Source organism: Protopterus annectens, chromosome 11.part0, assembly GCF_019279795.1.
Source record: "Protopterus annectens isolate FY-2018-M chromosome 11.part0, PAN1.0, whole genome shotgun sequence".
NCBI classification, from domain to species: Eukaryota; Metazoa; Chordata; order Ceratodontiformes; family Protopteridae; genus Protopterus; species Protopterus annectens.
This window is the reverse complement of record NC_056745.1, coordinates 401,922,927-401,940,460: the sequence shown is the minus strand read 5'-3', so window position 1 is coordinate 401,940,460 and position 17,534 is coordinate 401,922,927. Positions and strand designations below refer to the sequence as shown.

The window sequence follows — 17,534 nt, the reverse complement described above, 5'->3', positions numbered from 1 at the left end:
TATACTCACTGTCTGGGGAAGATTTTAAAGATTTCTGTTGTTGTTGTAGTTAATTTGTATTAGTCATTTTGAGAAAACTATACACATCTGTGAACTGCAGAGGTGTGCATAGCAAGGGTATGGATGCCTAGGGGGAGAATGCAGTAAGTGCATTTTGTACAAAAAGAAGGGGAATGGTGCTGTTGGTGGCTAACCTATGCAAGTCAAATATACAAGAAGAAGGGGAATGTTGCTGTTGGAGGCTAACGTATGCAAATCAAATCTGATTGTCTACTGTGCTAACAAAACAAATGGTATTATCAGTGTTGCATCGCTTACAGATGGGCACAGTTCTAATACTTGGTTATCTACCTTTTTTTTTTTTTTACCTTCCTAATGAAAACACCATAGATTATACTTCACAACAGTGACAAAATAAAACAACTTCTTGTAGCTATCTCTTTTTGTATTTTTTTGATAGGTTGGAACCAGCTGGTGCGGGAGAACTTTTGACACTTGGGTATCTACTTTTATTTATTTCTTCCAAAAATTGCATAAAAGAATTTCTGAGCAATACTCATTTTCTTCTGAGAATCTTTGTATATACACAGAATTGTAATATTAAGAAAAAACTAAGAAGTTAGAATATAATAGGAAATTATTACTGTTATGCTAGCATAATTAATAAGCTAAGTATGCTAACAATTTTACCCCATTGAGTAAGATGGATAGCAAATTGGCTAAAGAACCCACTTGGTGTGAGTGGTTTGGATAGTGTCAGATAACGGGTCTACTTTGAAATCCCAATGACCATATGATTGATGGTCATATGCCCGAGATGAAAATAGCGAAACTTCAAAAACCCAAAGATCGACATTTTCCCCAGGGTAGGTAAACACTTCCCCAAACGTAAATGAAACTCAAGCCGAGGTAAGTAAAACAGCCTCTAACTATATATATAAACTCCAGGATCAAACTACAGTGAAGGAAAAGGGCATGGTGAGCAAGTGTTTACTTATCCTGGTAAAATGTTAACATTGGGTTTTTGAAGTTTCGCTATTTTCGTTTTGGGCATATGACTGTTGATCATATGGGCATCTGAATTTCAAGGAAGACCTCAGAGAACCCAGAAGATAACCAGTGATGCCTCTCAGGGCTCAGTGTTGGGACTGCTGTTGTTGGGTATTTACATCTCTGACCTACAGACTAAAAACCAAGACCTATTGCTAACTACATCTGCAGATGACTGCATGCTGGGAATCATTGTTAAATCCTGTCTGACACAGCCCTCCACCCGGAACTTACACTTATAAATGCCTGGTACGTTGAAAATGGGATGACATCAAATGCTAAAGAGTGCAACATTGCTGCATTTGACAAACAAACCATCCCCATAGCACATAGTATTGACAGTACCTCCATTCAGAATGAAAACTCAGTTTGTGATCCTGGGTTGATAGTCCCCCTCCTTTGATCATCATGTAACAATGTTTGTCAGGAAAGCATAGGATTATAGCAGGTTACTAGACTACTGACCCTAGGGCCCTTACAAGCCTAGCCAAGTTTTACCCTTATTTCCATAATCAGCACCTATTATCCCTGTCCAAGAGGGACATAGGTGGGACCCCTGGGGTGAATATACAGTTACCCACATTTAGTCATTCCTGTGATAGTCATGAGGGGTGTACTTGCGTCTGTTCCAAAAAATGTTTAAAGTTTCTCCCAGTTTTGTATACGAAACCTGGTCCATCCCCTAATAATGCAAAAACCTCAAAATTACTTTTGAAAATATTCAGATTTTTTGTTACAATTGCTCTGACTGTTTTTTCACCTACCCTGCAAGGGATGACCATACTCAAGTTAAATCTAGGACAACCACTTACAATATTCCTAGAAAATACATTAGTATTTTCACTTCCTAATAGAGGTTTGTACTTAGTACCCCACCCTTCAAGTATCTCCTTAATAGTAGAAGTCAAAGGTTTTGTGGGGTAACCTCTGTTCTTAAACATCATAACTATCAGAGGCACGACTAAATGTGGTAGTTGTAAGCATTGCCCCTACATTCTGGATATAGCTGTCATAAGTTTAACAGGGATTACACACAACATAAGATTGAAAAGGGGCAATTGCAATACCAGGGGTGTAATTTAAATTTCCCTGTGCCAAGCTTGTGGAAATTATTACACTGGCAAGACAGAAAGAAGACTGAGATCCAGAATTTACGAATGCGTGTATGCAATTTCAAAGGGTAATTTGAATAATGCCCTATATAAACACACCCTAGTTTGCCAGAGGTTCACAAAATTTAGATTTGGGATCCTAGAAGTTGTGGTGGGAATTACAGATAGAATTAAAGGAACTTTACTGGATTATCAAGTTGAATGCAACTGTTACGCCAGGTTTTAATGACTGTTTTTCACTTTTACCTTTATTGAAAAAGCGAGCTATGGACCTTTGAAGATTTTCACATGGTTTGTCCGCATTCTAGTTGTTAGTTGCTATTTTAAAGTAGGACATTTATTATCTCATATAAAATAATGGAATGATTTATGTGATTGTTTTTTTAAGTCCAAGTCTTTCAGATAGAGACTCGGTTATTTTTTACAATTATTTTTTTTTTGTTAAATGCTTTTAATTCAATTGATATGAAGTGGCTAATTGGTGAGCCGTTAAAACGTGCTGGTACTATCTATTTTGTTCTGAAGAAGTCCCAGTGTATATTTTGAGGGACAAAAGCAATTAACCAACTTGTGTTAAACAATATATATCTACATGATGTTCATCGTGTTTCACTGTTGCAGTCATTACACTTGGGTTATCCTGCTGGCAGGCTACCCGCAGTCAGCCTGAATTCCAAAGTCTAGGTCCGGTGTCGGTTGCTGTCGCCTCTTCCCTGACATCAGTGCGAAAGAGGTATAAAAGATGCAGCCGACGCCATTTTCTTCAGTCTTTCTTGCCGCGTGGTGCCCGAAGCAAAAGCAGTTCGCAAGTGCTGGTTGGCCGACTCCTGAAATTTCAAAAACAAATTTCAGATCCGAAGTCTTCATTAAAGCTAAGTACCCCGTTGGGGAAACTTTTTTTTCTTGCTCCAGTCCGATGTCAGAAAAAGTTAACAATTGTATTTCTTGTGGGAAGCAAATGCCTCATAAGGATTTTCATTCTTACTGTATTCCTTGCCTAGGCCCTGATCACAACATTGCTAGCTGTCAGTTTTGTGCTAGATTTAACCAACGCACTATTAAGCGTCAGTACGATTTTGCTTTTCATTACTTTGGCCAAAGATTCAATTACATAATGCCTTCAGAACAACCGACGACCGGAGTTTATAAAAAGCGCAAGGAAAAAGAAAAGAACAGGCATCTGAGGTCCAAAACCGACGAGGCTTCCGCTAAGCCAGTCGCCGGTTCTCAGTGAGGCGCATTCGCAGCCCCTGGTGCCCGCTACCTCAGAGCCACAGGCCACTGACGACTCCCACGTGGAGCCAGCTAGGCCTCTGGATACTCAAGGTATTGGACACTCGGAAATATTCCCTCAGATGGGTCCGGAGCCGCTGAGCAGGCATCGGCTTCTGAGGGTGTTTTTAGACCTATACAGTTATATGTAAAGCCTACTTCTGCTTCCAAAGCAAAGACTAAAGCAATTCTAAAGACAAAGAAACAAGTACAGCATTCTCCTGGACAGACTACCATGCCTAAAAAACAGATGCTCAGAATGGCCGAAGACCTAATTACCTTGATCAGGGGTTCCATCCCCCTCCTGACGAGAGGCCTAGGCAAGAGACAGAATATGAATCTTCAGATCAGGTTTCCATTTCCTCTGACTTCTTTTCTGAACAGGAATACTCTCCCTCCTTACGAGGATTCTGATGCTGAAGAATCTATCCCTTCAGCCTCACCGCCTGAGGATTATTCTTTTGGGGAAACCCTGCATAACATGAGGGAGCACTTCCACTGGGAGAGGCAAGACTACTCAGAATCTAAGAAAAGGCTTTGAGATTTTCTTTTACTCCCTCAGCACAGGCCTTTGGCTATTCCTCCTATGTCTGACATTGTAGATGATGTATTTTCAGAGTCTGGCCTTTCTCCTGACTCTTTACCTCCTGCCCCTGTTAAACCAGACAGATACTACACGGTTCCAGATTCACATAAATTTCTTTATAAAAAACCCTGCTGCTGACCCAGAAACTATTTCTCAGGGTCCCAAAGGGGTCAAGGCTTCTACTGCAAAAAAACCCTATCCCCTCTGATAGAGATTCTAGGGCACTAGACAGATGGGGAAAAAAGGTTTACACATCTGCTACTTTGGCTGTGAGGGCTTTAACTTGTCAATTTCATATGCTTAAATATCAGCAATACTTAATGTCACTGCTAAAATAGAAAATGTTGTCAAATTCTGATTGTGCAGAAAATAAGGAAATACATGATTTATTGCATGCAACTGAACAAGTGGAAAAGCATACATTACAATGTTGTTTTGATTCTCTGGAGGCCTCTTGCAGGGCTGCAGTTACGGGTTCTGTCATTAGGAGGCATGCTTGGTTTAAAAGAACAGAATCTGCCTGATCATGTTAAAGCAAAATTATTAGATGCTCCATTGCAGCATGATACATTACTTGGTGTTAAAGCAGAGGAGGTGTTGAAGAAAATGGAGGACAAAGCGAAATCTATGCAAACAGTAAAGGATTTCTTACAGGTACAGCCACCCAGATTTAGCAGGAACTGGCCTACAAAGAATTGGTCCTTTGCAGTGTCAGACAGGCCACAAAGAGGCAGATACAGATGCCCCAGAGGCAGACCCCAGCCCCAGGGCTCATACAGGCCTAAACAGTGGGGTGCTTCTACCTCCAAAAGCGGAGAAGACAAATCACAGCTATACATGAAACAGTCCCAGTGACTTTCCTCTGCCAGCATCAAGCACTTATCTTTTGGCAGCCCCCTTAGGGGGAAAACTAGCACTTTTTTCTCAAAATTGGCGCATGATCACCCAGGACAAATGGGTCGTGAATATAGTGTCCCAGGGCTACAGGTTCCACTTTCATACCCTGCCAAGGGCAAAAGGTATGCCAGACCTGCCACACAATCAACGGGCAGAGGCACAAAAACAAGTTTCATCCCTCATGGACATGAGGGCCATTCAGCAAGTACCACAGCAAGAGCAGGGACATGGATTTTACTCAAGACCTTTCTTGGTACCCAGAAAAGACAAAGCCTGGAGACCAATACTGGACCTGTCTATTCTAAATACATTTCTGGACGTTCCAAAATTCAAAATGTTGACTCTGCAGCAGCTTCTGCCCATGCTCGGCAAGAAGGCTTGGCTTGTAACATTGGACCTAAAAGAGGCATACCTGCATATTCCAATCAGACAATCTTGCAGAAGATGCCTCAGATTCATAGCTGGCTCAATGCACTACCAATTCTCTGCACTGCCCTTTGGCTTATCTACTGCGCCTAGGGTCTTCACAAAATGCCTGGCACCAGTAATTGCATTTTGCAGACAAAGAGGAATTCAAATATATCCTTACTTGGATGATTGCCTTATTCAAGCAGAGAACAAGGACATTCTGCTAGAGCTTCTGGCGTTTGTAAAAAGATTACTAATTTGCCTAGGGTAAACAGTAAACAAAAAGAAATCAAAACTAATACCCTCTCAAGAGATAATATTCCAGGGTGCGAGCTTAAATACAACTGCCCAGATGGCTTATCTCACACCAGACAAACAAAGGCAACTGACTTCTTACTTCAAAATGTTGGCAACAAAAACCCAGTTATCTGCAAGAAAAATTCTGCAGGCTTTGGGCTTCATGGCATCCTGCATTCTGCTAATTCCATATGCCAGACTGCATATGAGGAAACTACAATGGTATCTAAAAAGTGTTTGGACTCAACATTGTCACAGCCTGGAAACATTAATTACCCTCATTCTTTGCCTGCAACAGGAGTTTCGATGGTGGGCACAGGCCTGTCACCACAACAAGGGACAGCCATTCACCCTGCCCACAGCCAGGCAGTCAGTAACAACGGATGCTTCAAATTATGCCTGGGGGGGTCCACATGGCAGGAAAATGTATTCAGGGCACATGGCCCACAAGCCAAAGGCATCTTCATATCAATCAAAAAGAGATGCTAGCTGTTCAGAATGCCCTGACAGCTTTCAAGGATCTACTCCATCCAGGACAACTACTGATAAGGATGGACAATACTACAGTCATGTGGTACATAAACAAACAGGGAGGCACTCATTCCTACCCCCTCTGCAGACAAGCCATGACTTTGTGGGACACAGCATTGACTTATCAAGTACACCTGCAAGCACGATTCCTGCCAGGAAAGAAAAATACTCTGGCAGACGAACTAAGCAGAAACCTCACAGATCCTCACGAGTGGAAACTGGATCCACAAGTCTTCAGCATGATAATAAAGAAATGGGGATGCCAAGACATAGATCTATTTGCCTCCCCCTCACAACTACCAACTACAGAGATTCTGCACAATGACTTATCACAAGCAAGCATGGAAATGGATGCTCTGTCATTCAGCTGGAAAACCCTGACAGTATATGCCTTTCCTCCTCTTCCTCTCCTCCCCAAGGTACTCCTAAAGGTCAGATAAGAGAAGCCAAAAATTATTCTGATTGCTCCAGACTGGTCCCGCCAGCACTGGTACCCAATCCTAAAGAGCTTGTCTCAAGGCCCAGCCTGGACATTGCCTCTAATTCCTCAGTTACTGACCCAACGAAACAATCAGATCCTGCACAGCCAACTCAGAACCCTAAATCTGGCAGCATGGCGGATAATGTAGCCATTCAGAACACACCTCTCTCTAAAGCAGTGATGGATGTTATTTTAGAGGCCAGGAGGCCCAGTACCAGAAAATCTTATACAGAAAAATGGAAAAGATTCTGTGCTTGGAACCAGGCACAAGGAATTGACACATTTGTACCAAATATTCCTCAGATTTTACAATACCTAACTGAGATGATGGACAAAGGCATATCCTTTTCATCAATTAAAATCCATGCCTCTGCTATTTCAGCTCATTACAATGCGGAACCACCATTTTTTTCACATCCATTGCTAAGACAGTACCTCAGAGGGCCCAAAAATATAAGACCTCCAAGGAGAGCACCAATACCTGCATGGGACCTCAATTATGTCTTGGAAAAACTCACACTGCCGCCCTTTGAGCCAGCCAATACAGCTGAAATAAAGTTCTTATCTTGGAAAACAGCTCTGCTCCTAGCAATAACCTCTGCAAGAGGAGTCTCAGAGTTACAGGCACTCATGGCTGTGGTAACTTTTATCATTTTCCATCCAGACAGGGTTTCTCTGAGGACGAACCCGACATTTATGCCTAAGGTAATGTCCAGTGTGGCCCTTAACCAAACCATTCATTTGCCTACCTTTTATCCAAACCCATAGAATAACGGTGAGAGACTTCTGCATTCTTTGGACATACACAGACAGCTACGCTTCCACTTGGACAGAACTAAAGCTTTCAGAAAGACTGAGCAACTCTTAGTAGCATATGCTGCAGGATCACAAGGATCACAAGGAAAGGCTATCTCAAAGCAGACTATTTCAAAATGGATAGGCCACTGCATTCGTTTCTGCAATTCACAACATGGCAAATCAGTGCCTAAGGGCATTAGGCCACACTCAACCAGAGCAGCAGCCACCTCAGCAGTCTTCCTCAGAGGAGTATCAACCAAAGACATTTTAGAGGCTGCAACTTGGAGTTCAGTGCACACTTTTACCATACACTACTACTTACCTCTCTACTCTAAATCCAGAGCAGGCTTGCCACTGCAGTTCTGCAGGGCCTTATAGCCTCTCCTAATCCTATTTAGACCCAGCCACCCAACCTCAGCTTTGGGATTCAACCCAAGTGTAATGACTGCAACAGTGAAACACGATGAACATAGTACAGTTGTGTACCTACCATAAATATAGATGTTCGAGTGTATTCACTGTTGCAGTCCAGGTTACCCACCCACCATCCCCCTTTTATTTGCTGAGACTTATCTGTACTTCTCTTATCCTATACAACCTATGTGGTGTATTTGCTTGTAGATGAAGGAAATGTTTATTTTTGTGCATGCATACTTATTGGCATAATTTTCAGCCTACCAATTGGGGGCATCTGACATCTGGGGCAAGAAAAAACAAAGAAAATGGCATCGGCTGCATCTTTTATACCCCTGGCGCACTGACGTCAGGGAAGAGGCGACAGCAACTGACGCCAGACCTAGACTTTGGAATTCAGGCCGACTGCGGGTAGCCTGCCAGCAGGATAACCCAAGTGTAATGACTGCAACAGTGAATACCCTCGAACATCTACATTTATGGTAGGTACACAACTGTACTTATTTAAGTATGTTACTGGTGTGGAGCTTATAACATACTTAAAAACATGTCGATATATATTGGTGTGGAGCTTATGAAAGCCGCGGTGGTGCAGTGGTAGCATTGTCACCTCACAGCAAGAAGTTCTCCTATTCGATTCTCGGCTGGAGCGCCGTCTGTGTGGAGTCTGCATGTCCTCCCCGCGGTCGAGTGGCATTCGAAAGACATGCATGAATGGGCGTGCCTTCGTTGAAGGTTGGGTGCCGGGCTGGCACCTCGGCACCATAAAATTCGACTGTCGATCATTACTGGGCCGGAGTTCTGCTGTGGCGACCCCTAATCGGGAAAAGCCGAAAGAAAAACAACAACCGGTGTGGAGCTTATAGTGTTGGTAACCCTGAAGGACCAAGCTTTGGAGGACTTCACAAGGAGTCTTATTTGCTTGTTTAAGCTGAGGAGGGTAAGCTACTGTGTGTGTGTGTGTGTGTGTGTGTGTGTGTGTGTGTGTGTGTGTGTGTGTGTGTGTGTGTGTGTGTGTGTGTGTGTGTGTGTGTGTGTGTTGTCATTATGGTATTGACTGTGACTGTTTGGAGGGCACTGGTTACAGAACTGATTTGAAACATTTCAGAGCCAGAAGTATTGCCCACATTACTTTTGAATCTCTGCATTCTTTCCTCTGAGAGATCAAAGACCTTGGTACTTTTCACTCCATGAAAATGGATTCCCAGCTATAATCTGTGCATTTGTAAGAATGCGAGACCCTAGTTTAAAGATCTCTTTTGGATCCAGAAGAGGAATCGTTTTGCAATAAAGGAGGATGGTACTACAGCAGCTGTAACTTTTGAATGTATAAATTCAACAGGTACCCCTCAATTTTTCTCACATAAAGTCTGGCAAAAGAAAACACCAGGACTGAATTAAAATACATGACTCAGAGCATTGAAAACATTTTCTCTGATAATGACTAACATTTCTTATTGAATTGATTGAAATAGTGACTCATAATTTGAATTTTTTCTTGAGAAATCAGTTTTGCACAGGATTTTATATTCAACATTCTTCTTCTCCTTCTTCTTCTTTTGACTTTTCCCTGTTAGGGGTCGCCACAGTGCATCACCTGTCCGCTCATGATTGGGAGTGGAGTTTTACAGTGTCAAGTTGCCAGCCCGGCGCCCAACCTTCCACAGAAGGCACACACATGCACACACTCACACCTAGGGCCAATTTAGAGTGTCCAATTCACCTACTGCATGTCTTTGGGATGTGGGAGGAAACCGGAGCACCCGGAGGAAACCCAGGCGACCACAGGGAGGACATGCAGACTCCGCACAGGAGGCACCCCAGCCGAGTATCGAACTGGAGAACCTCTTGCTGTGAGGCAACAGTGCTAACCACTGCACCACTATGGCCGCCCTATTTTATATTCAACATTGATAATACAAATTTTTCATTTGGGAAGGTTCTAGATTGGAACTGTAATGGCTGGAGGCTGTGCCAACATTTTAAAACTATAGTAAAGTCTGTTGTAAAGCTGAACCAAATGATTTTATGGCGTTGACCTGAATCAGACAGTCATTAAAGTAACATTATTTAAGTTTCCTTCATCCTGAAATATGCAAACATTGGAGCTAAATACTTTGTAAAGACTTTGAATACAGTAGAAAGATGAAAATGCAAGGTAGTAAACTGAAGCAGGTATTTGTCACCTGGAACTAGAGCATACTACATAGAAATATTTACCCACAATTTACAGAGTGAAACACCTTTCAGAAATCAGTCTTTGGTTATCTAATACTTTGTACTACAGGCAGCTGATTTCATAATCCGTATTGACCTTCTGTTTGATCACTTATCTGCTCCACTTATGTCTTTTTATACCTGTACTTGAAGTATTGATGGCATTCTTCTCTTATCTTCACTCTACAGTCATATGCCAATATCCTTTTTTGTCTTTGTAATTCACATACCAATTGCAGTGTATGTTTAGTGACTTTTGTCTGGGTTAATTAACTTTGTTAGCTTCTACTGTTGACTGTATAAGTATTCATGAGTTTCAGTACTTGTAAATACACTTGAATTCTCCTGAAAAAGTGTGAATACTTGTAATATATTGTAAATATTTCCACCTTTTTTGTTTACTTTTAACTGCCTTGTCATTTTGTGGGACAGATAGTGGCTGAAAAGGTTCATGTCTGACAAGCTCACCTACTCAAGTAATTAATAAATAGATTAAATATTTTTGCAAATGGGAACATGAGGGTACGTTTCCTGAATATCCCGAATCAGCAGTTGTGTTCTAACATAGTAAGTGGTAAGAGACTGCAGAGTCAGCATCCTGATTTTTTTTGTTTGTTTTTCTATGTTTTTTTTAAGATTGCTCTAATGTCAATTGTTTTTCCTTCTTTACTACTAGAAGAGAACCCAGATAAAACCTTGTTTCTAGATATGATTCAATAGGCTACCTTTCACAAGAGCAAGACCCAAAGTAGCATCCCAACATATAGCAAAATATAAATTCAGATTTCACTTCCAAAATACTGAATTAGGAAAGCTGTTATTAAAAGCCAGAAGTGTTTTTGCAGGTTTGACTTGTACACCTTTTGAGATGGGGAACTGTACCTCCCTAACTGTTGTCTGTACTAGTTCCAAACTTGCCGTAACTTGCAGTAGAAAGGCTCCTGCCAAGTGCTGCAATATCAGATTTGGTGTATAGTACACCATATTTGCTATTGCTATCTTGCAATTCTACAGACCACTGCTTTAGTCAAATATTTACAGGCGACACCGTTTGGAACTAGCCGCACTGCTGGAGTAATGAACGGGTTGTGCATTTGTGGACTTGCCAAGAGAGGCTGTTTGCGTAATGTAGAAGGGATGATTTCTGCACTTGGGTCAGCACAAATCACTAAAAGTTTCTTCATTGACACTATTTGTCTTACCCACTAATTTTTAATTATCAAATTGCATTTTCTTACAAATCAAAAAAGATGTAAATTTGCTCTACAATGGTAGTGGTGATGATGACAACAGCTGTTATTATGGAGTAGTATATGACCTGTCCTGTTGGGAGGATCTCTGCTGTGCTTTTGCTGCTGGGATTGTTGTCCTTTGTTTCTACATGCTACTGTTTTTTTTTTTGTTTTGTTTTTTGGGTTTTTTTGCCGCAGCTTTGATTGTGAACTGCTACAGTTTTGTTTACAATAAAAATGACCATTTTCAAATGGGAAACTTCCAGCTGTACTTTTCCATTGGGTTTTGGAATGTACATTTAATATTCATAGGATCATAGGAGGTCACTAGGCTAATGGCCCTGGGGCCCCTAAAAGCCTAGCCAAGAGTCTTTCCCCAAAAAGAAACCTCAGTCAGCACCTGTCACTCCTGTCAGTGAGGGACACAGGTGGAACCCCTGGCACATATTTCTGGTTACCCCATCCTGTCATCAAGGTTACACTTGAAGAGGGTCAGTGAGGTGCTCTGTTTGACGTGTATGGGGAGTCTATTTCATTGACAGAGCAGCCTCTGGGAGACAAACCTGTCTCTCCAGCTGGTTTTGTTGATGTCGCATATTAGATTCAGGCCTTTTAAGCAGGTAGTGTCTGAGGAGTTGGACTTGCGGATATGGAGCATCTCTAGTAGGGCAGGGTCTGAGACTGCCTTGTAGGCGAGACACAGATCCACCCCTGAGCAATCTGTATGATACCAAGTAGAGTTATAGTGATCTGAGCCTGTCTGCATAGGACAGGTGTTGAAGGCCATGGATTCTCTTCATGAGGTATTTCAGTTGGTTAAGATGTTTGGAGAAGTACATCCCAAATGGGGCATTATAGTCAATTGTTGGTCTAATGAGGGAGGAGTTTAGAGAGGTAGTAACCTCCTTTTTTTCTGGATGCAATCCCGTAACTTATGAGATGAATCATGTAAAAGACGTTTTGGACCACTGCCGCTACATGATGGTCGAATGTGAGGCTATCAACTTGAGTGCCCAGGTCTCTTACCACAGGTTGTGTGCTTAGGGGGTTGCCGTTGATGTGGTAATCAGTAAGGATTGTGTTTTTGCTGAATAGTATGATGATACTTTTTTTGCATTTAGCTTGAGGCCGTGACTTTGGCACCAGTCATTAGTTGCTGTGAACCCTCTTGCAGTATGTTAATGTCATTTGGGGAGTCAATGACAGCACCCAATGTAGTCGTTCACAAACTTGGTCAGCCACAGGCCTTTTGTCTTTGCCTGGACCTCTGAGAAATAGATGCCAAACAGTAGGGATCCCAGGACAGATCCCTGGGGAACTCCACTAGTGACAGGTCTGCTATTGCAGGTGGAGGTGCCTATTTTGACTTTGAAGGTCATGTCCAGTGAGTCAGTTGGCCACCCACCTGATAAGATAGGGATTTACTCTAAGTTGTGTTAGCTTTTCGATGATGCCCGAGTGGGGGATTGTATCAGAGGCCTTGGCCAAGTCTCAAGGAAAGCTGTATGCACTGACTTTCCCTCATCCAGAGCCTTGGTGACAGTCTCAAAGATGTCAACCAGGTTCAACAGGCAAGATCTGCACTTGACGAATCCGAACTGGGTGGGGTCAAGTGCCTGGAGATTGCCTATGTCCTTGTTTATGAGATCCATAATAATACACTCCGTGGCTTTACAGATCAGACTTGTCAAGCTAATGTGGCTATAGTTTCCAGGGTCAGTAGTGGCACCACCTTTGTGCAAGGGGATGACAGTGGCAGTTCACTGTGCTGGAATGAAGCCTGTACTTAGGCTGTGGTTGAATAGGGTGCTCAATGGCGAAACCAGTCCTTGCTGGAGATGGTGCAGAATACACCCTGGGATACTATCAGGTCTCATGGAAGCTACTTTCTTTGCTTTGGATGGGGCCTGTAACACTTGATCTATGGAGATGTGATGTGCGGGACAAGTATCGGGGATGTCGAAAGAGCCTTTGGGAGGCGGTGGGTGAAGTTTGAGCTGAACCTATGTACTAGCAAGTTGGGTAAGTCAACAGGATCTGTGTAAGTGATACTGTTAAGTACTAATTTGGAACAAACCTGGGCTTTGTCACGGAGGTTCCTGATGTTACTGAAGAAGACTTTATGGTTTCCCTTTGTTTGGGAGGCTAGTTTCGATTCATAATTGTCCTTGGAGGTTTCACTAGTGATCTAATTTGCTTGTTAAGGTTAAGGAGGAAGCTTTTCCAATTTGGAATTTACTTTTTACCCTTGAACAACAGTTTGTTCCATTTGTTGTAAAGCCTGTTGATAGAGGATGTCCACCAAACAGGTTTGTGTTTCCTTGAGCAGGTTCTAGTTCTGTTGGGTATGGCTGAGTCCATGCACGAGTACAGGTGCTTGTATACTGTACTAGCATACTGTTCAGCATACCTGTCTGCATCCTTGAAGGGGGGTGATGGTCTGAAGCTAAAGATACCCACCCTTAGAAGGCTGTAGTAATTATTTTAGCGTAATTATGGCAGTTGGGGGGGTTGGATGGGATAGAAATTTTGAATGAGACCGTCTGATGATCTGATCTCACCAGGGAAGAACATACTATGGAAATGGTACAGCGGTCACCTGTGTTGGTTTGAACCAAGTCCAGAATGTTATCTCCCCTTGTGGGGGATGAGATGAGCTGGTGTAGTGCGTTAGAATTGCTGAAGTCAAAGAAACGTTGAGAGTGCACATTTGTGCAAGAATAGTTCACCCAGTCTATGGTGAGGTAATTGAAGCCACTTAGGATCGGGGTGATAGGATTACCTTGATGGAGTCCAGTAGATGCAGGTAAGAGGAGTGGGTGTTCTGAGTCATGGAAGGGGGTCTATAGCTAGCTATAACTTGGATGGGTGTCTTGCCAACTGTTAGTTGTACCTGGAGTAGTTCCAGTGCATCATGCTGGAAAACTAGTGTGGAGGTGTCCCTGTCCTTAATGAAGATAGAGACGCCACAACCCCTAGTCTTCCCAATCTCATTTTGGGGTCGGAATGTGTGGAATGAGTTATAGCCAGGTAAGGCAGGGGTCCTCTCCACAGCCCTGAACCATTTTTATTTTATTATTTATTTATTATTTTAGCACATATGGTTTGGTATGTCGGTTTGCGTAATCCATAGCTATTATATAGACATTTACAAAATGAAGTCCAGCAAAAACAAAACAAAGTAAGCTTAGCAGGTCGGAGTAGAATGAACCAAGAAAAGAAAATAAATTAAAGCTGGCATGTCTGAATGAAGAAGAAAATAATTATTTAAAGACTGAATGATATTAAGAAAACTTTAGAGTAATAATGTTTGTGCAGTTTTGGGCTCATCATGTATCCTGAAAAGTATTTGATTTTAGTTTCATTATAAGGGAATCTTTTGTCTTTTTTGTCTCAAACATTTTGTGAAATTCTGTTCCAGGATGCAGATGCAGTCTTAGAAACAGCTTTTTCTGTATATATTTAGGTGTGATTTGTGTAGAGGAGCACTGAGGAGTTTTCCTTTCACATCATATGGAAAAGACGGGGTTCCTAGCCAGGCAAAATGTCTAATACCTGATCCTGAACCAGGCATTGATAGTATCATAATTACAGATAAGCACCTGTGAGCTTTTCTTGTCTTCAGGTTGTGTTTCTCTGACAGTATGTAAAGTTCTGAGATGGAATGAAGCTTAAAACTTATGTGGGTGGCAGTGACTGCAAGAGGTTGAGGTGCTTGTTCTTATGAGCGGAATATATTTGGTGCTGAAAGTGCTTTCTCTATGGCTTGTCTTGTTACAAATCTGCGAGGAACCAGTACATTGAGCACAAGTGGAAGATAGTATAAACTGATGAAAAATGAACTGCAAGTAATTTTCATCCCCTCACCCCAAAAACTTGGATAAACAACTCCACTGTCACAGCAACACAAAGAACATCCATGAAAAACAAATGAATGCCTGCTATTGCACGTTTTAGAAACTGCACTGGCATTGATTTCCTGTAGAAGACAGTAACTGGGGAATTCAGCATCAATGAGCTGAGCTCTGTCATCATCTAGATTGTTATAAAGTGTGCACTCTGTGAAGTGAAGGGGAGATGATGAATTTTTTCTTTAAGATTAGTCAGCATTGTCTATATATAAGAGTGGTTGTTTTTCCAAAAGAAGACGTCAACTTTGGAGTGAAGTGCTGAAGAGATGGTCATCTGCATCAGTGTCATAAACCATGGGTAAGGGAATTGGTTGTAGTATGCCAAATGATCTTGTAGATTTGAAAAAAAAGAGGTGGTGGGTTCCTATTTCTATCTGCTTGGTAGTAATTTGGGGTTTGTAACATTAAAAGGAATACCAAAAGGCATAATCCCTTTATAAATTAAACCAAATAAATGAAAATTCATCACAATACAGATGTTGCAGACCACTCATTTACACATAGTATTGTAAAAAGATTAGTCTTCCTCCCAATACCTACATATAGCAGGCTGTGACCTCCACCACCATAGTAGTATACCACAGTGGTCTTACTACAGTATCCTCACTTTCAGTGCATAGAACCTATGCATTGGGCCATTGTGGTATATTAGTAAGGGGGTGTGGCAGTCTACATCCTCCACACAGCGATCCAAGGAGAGCTCGGCCTACTACTGGCTGTACTCTGCTGAGCCACAACTACACAAGGATGCCTGAGAATACCTAATTGGATTTGACCTCAGAACTAATTCCCACTACATCTGGAAAGTACAAATTTCTGTTTTTGCACTTTAAGTAGAGTTCTTGTGCTGATTTAAATATGTTTCTGTGTTCTTTGTTCTGTCATAGATTTCTTCAGTTAGAATTGATTTATCGAGTTATCTCCAGGTGAAAATAGGACTGTTGTTTTTTCTGGGTGAAATTTGCTACTGGTTGCAAGGGCAGTGTACATAAGGACACTTAAGGGTGCCTAATCAGACTTCACCTCAGAAGCAAACCCTACTACTTCCTGAAAGTGATGTACATTCCGCATCAGGGTTGCGCTCTGTTGAGATCTATTTATGACAGCTCCTAGTATTTGCATAATCAGGTTTAAAAAAAAAAAGAAAGCAGTATCACTCAACAATTGAGCTCTCTTTTATTCATTTTTCTCTTCCACAACTTTTGCCTGCTGTGGACATTCTGAATCTAAGTCTAATCCTTGCTGTAATCTGTAAGTGTGTAGTGAAACTGTGGTTGTGGCATTTGAGCCATTTTATAGTCACTTTCTTCAAGAAACCCTTACTTACTGCAGTTGATTTTACTATTTTTTGTACTCGTAATTTGCTGTCCACTGCAGGCATTACAAGCCTGAGCCCATTCATAACTGTAGATTACTGATTGTTCCATTGTGGTATTAAACTGTTGTGGTGGCATGTGAGCCAAGTTGGTAGTCACTGCTGCACATATCCCTTGGTTGTTGCTACAGTTTTACTCGCCTTCATTTATTGATGATGTTTGTATATAATTGTAACTCTGGTGCTTTCACTCATTGTTCTTCCTAGTGTTCTTATATAGAGAGCCATCCTACACATTTTGCATTAGCACTCCTTTTTACACCAGGCATTAAATATCATAAAGTCACAATATACCTCACCATCTGTTGCCATCCTGATAGCAGTAAGAACAGTGAGGCAGTGCAAGAACTGCCTCATGATTCCTGACAGTTGTTTGATTCATCCCCCTACATGATTCCATATGCAAGAAATGCAAGTATTTACTAACCTTGAAGGCCAAATTCTCTTCAAAGCCTGCAGACTGTAACCAGCTTGTTGTCAGTTCCACCACTGACTTCACACAACCATGCCCACAATGTCCTAGACAGACAAACAAGCCTTGTTACGCTGAGGTACTTAAGTCCCTCCCTAAATCACAAAGGCCAACTAGATGAAGGTATGGTATACTGGGCACTCTGCATTAGACTGACAATTAGATAGCATACACACACAATACAGAAAAGGCAACTACTACAAAAAGAAGTTACTTAACTAGATGACCAAAGCTCTTAAGGCATCAAGGGAGAAACAGTAATCCTGTAACATCTTGGTCATTGATGACTCCGCAGTCAGATCAGGCTGATCAAGGATAAGGTAATGGAAAGCTGTCTCTCAGGTGCCATAATCCACAGTGTAACTATGTAACTATGGCCCTCAAGTTCCTCAACCCTAGGTATACATATGACATAGTCATTGTACACATGGTAGTGAATAACATGTGACATAATTCCTTGGATCACATGAAAAGGGACATA

The 17,534-nt window shown here is 41.8% G+C and overlaps 1 protein-coding gene across 2 annotated transcripts in view; it reads left to right on the top strand.

The window, feature by feature from the left end:
• The window catches only part of LOC122815418 (UDP-N-acetylglucosamine transferase subunit ALG13 homolog), a 456,754-nt gene that overhangs the window by 78,013 nt on the left and 361,207 nt on the right, over nucleotides 1-17,534 (top strand). Inside the window, exon 2 of one of the 2 annotated variants that reach the window (XM_044087895.1) lies at nucleotides 461-499. The exons of the other annotated variant lie outside the window; for it this stretch is intronic. The gene's annotated coding sequence lies outside the window, so the exon portion shown is untranslated. The remainder of the gene's footprint in view (nucleotides 1-460; nucleotides 500-17,534) is intronic. 2 annotated transcript variants of the gene reach the window in all.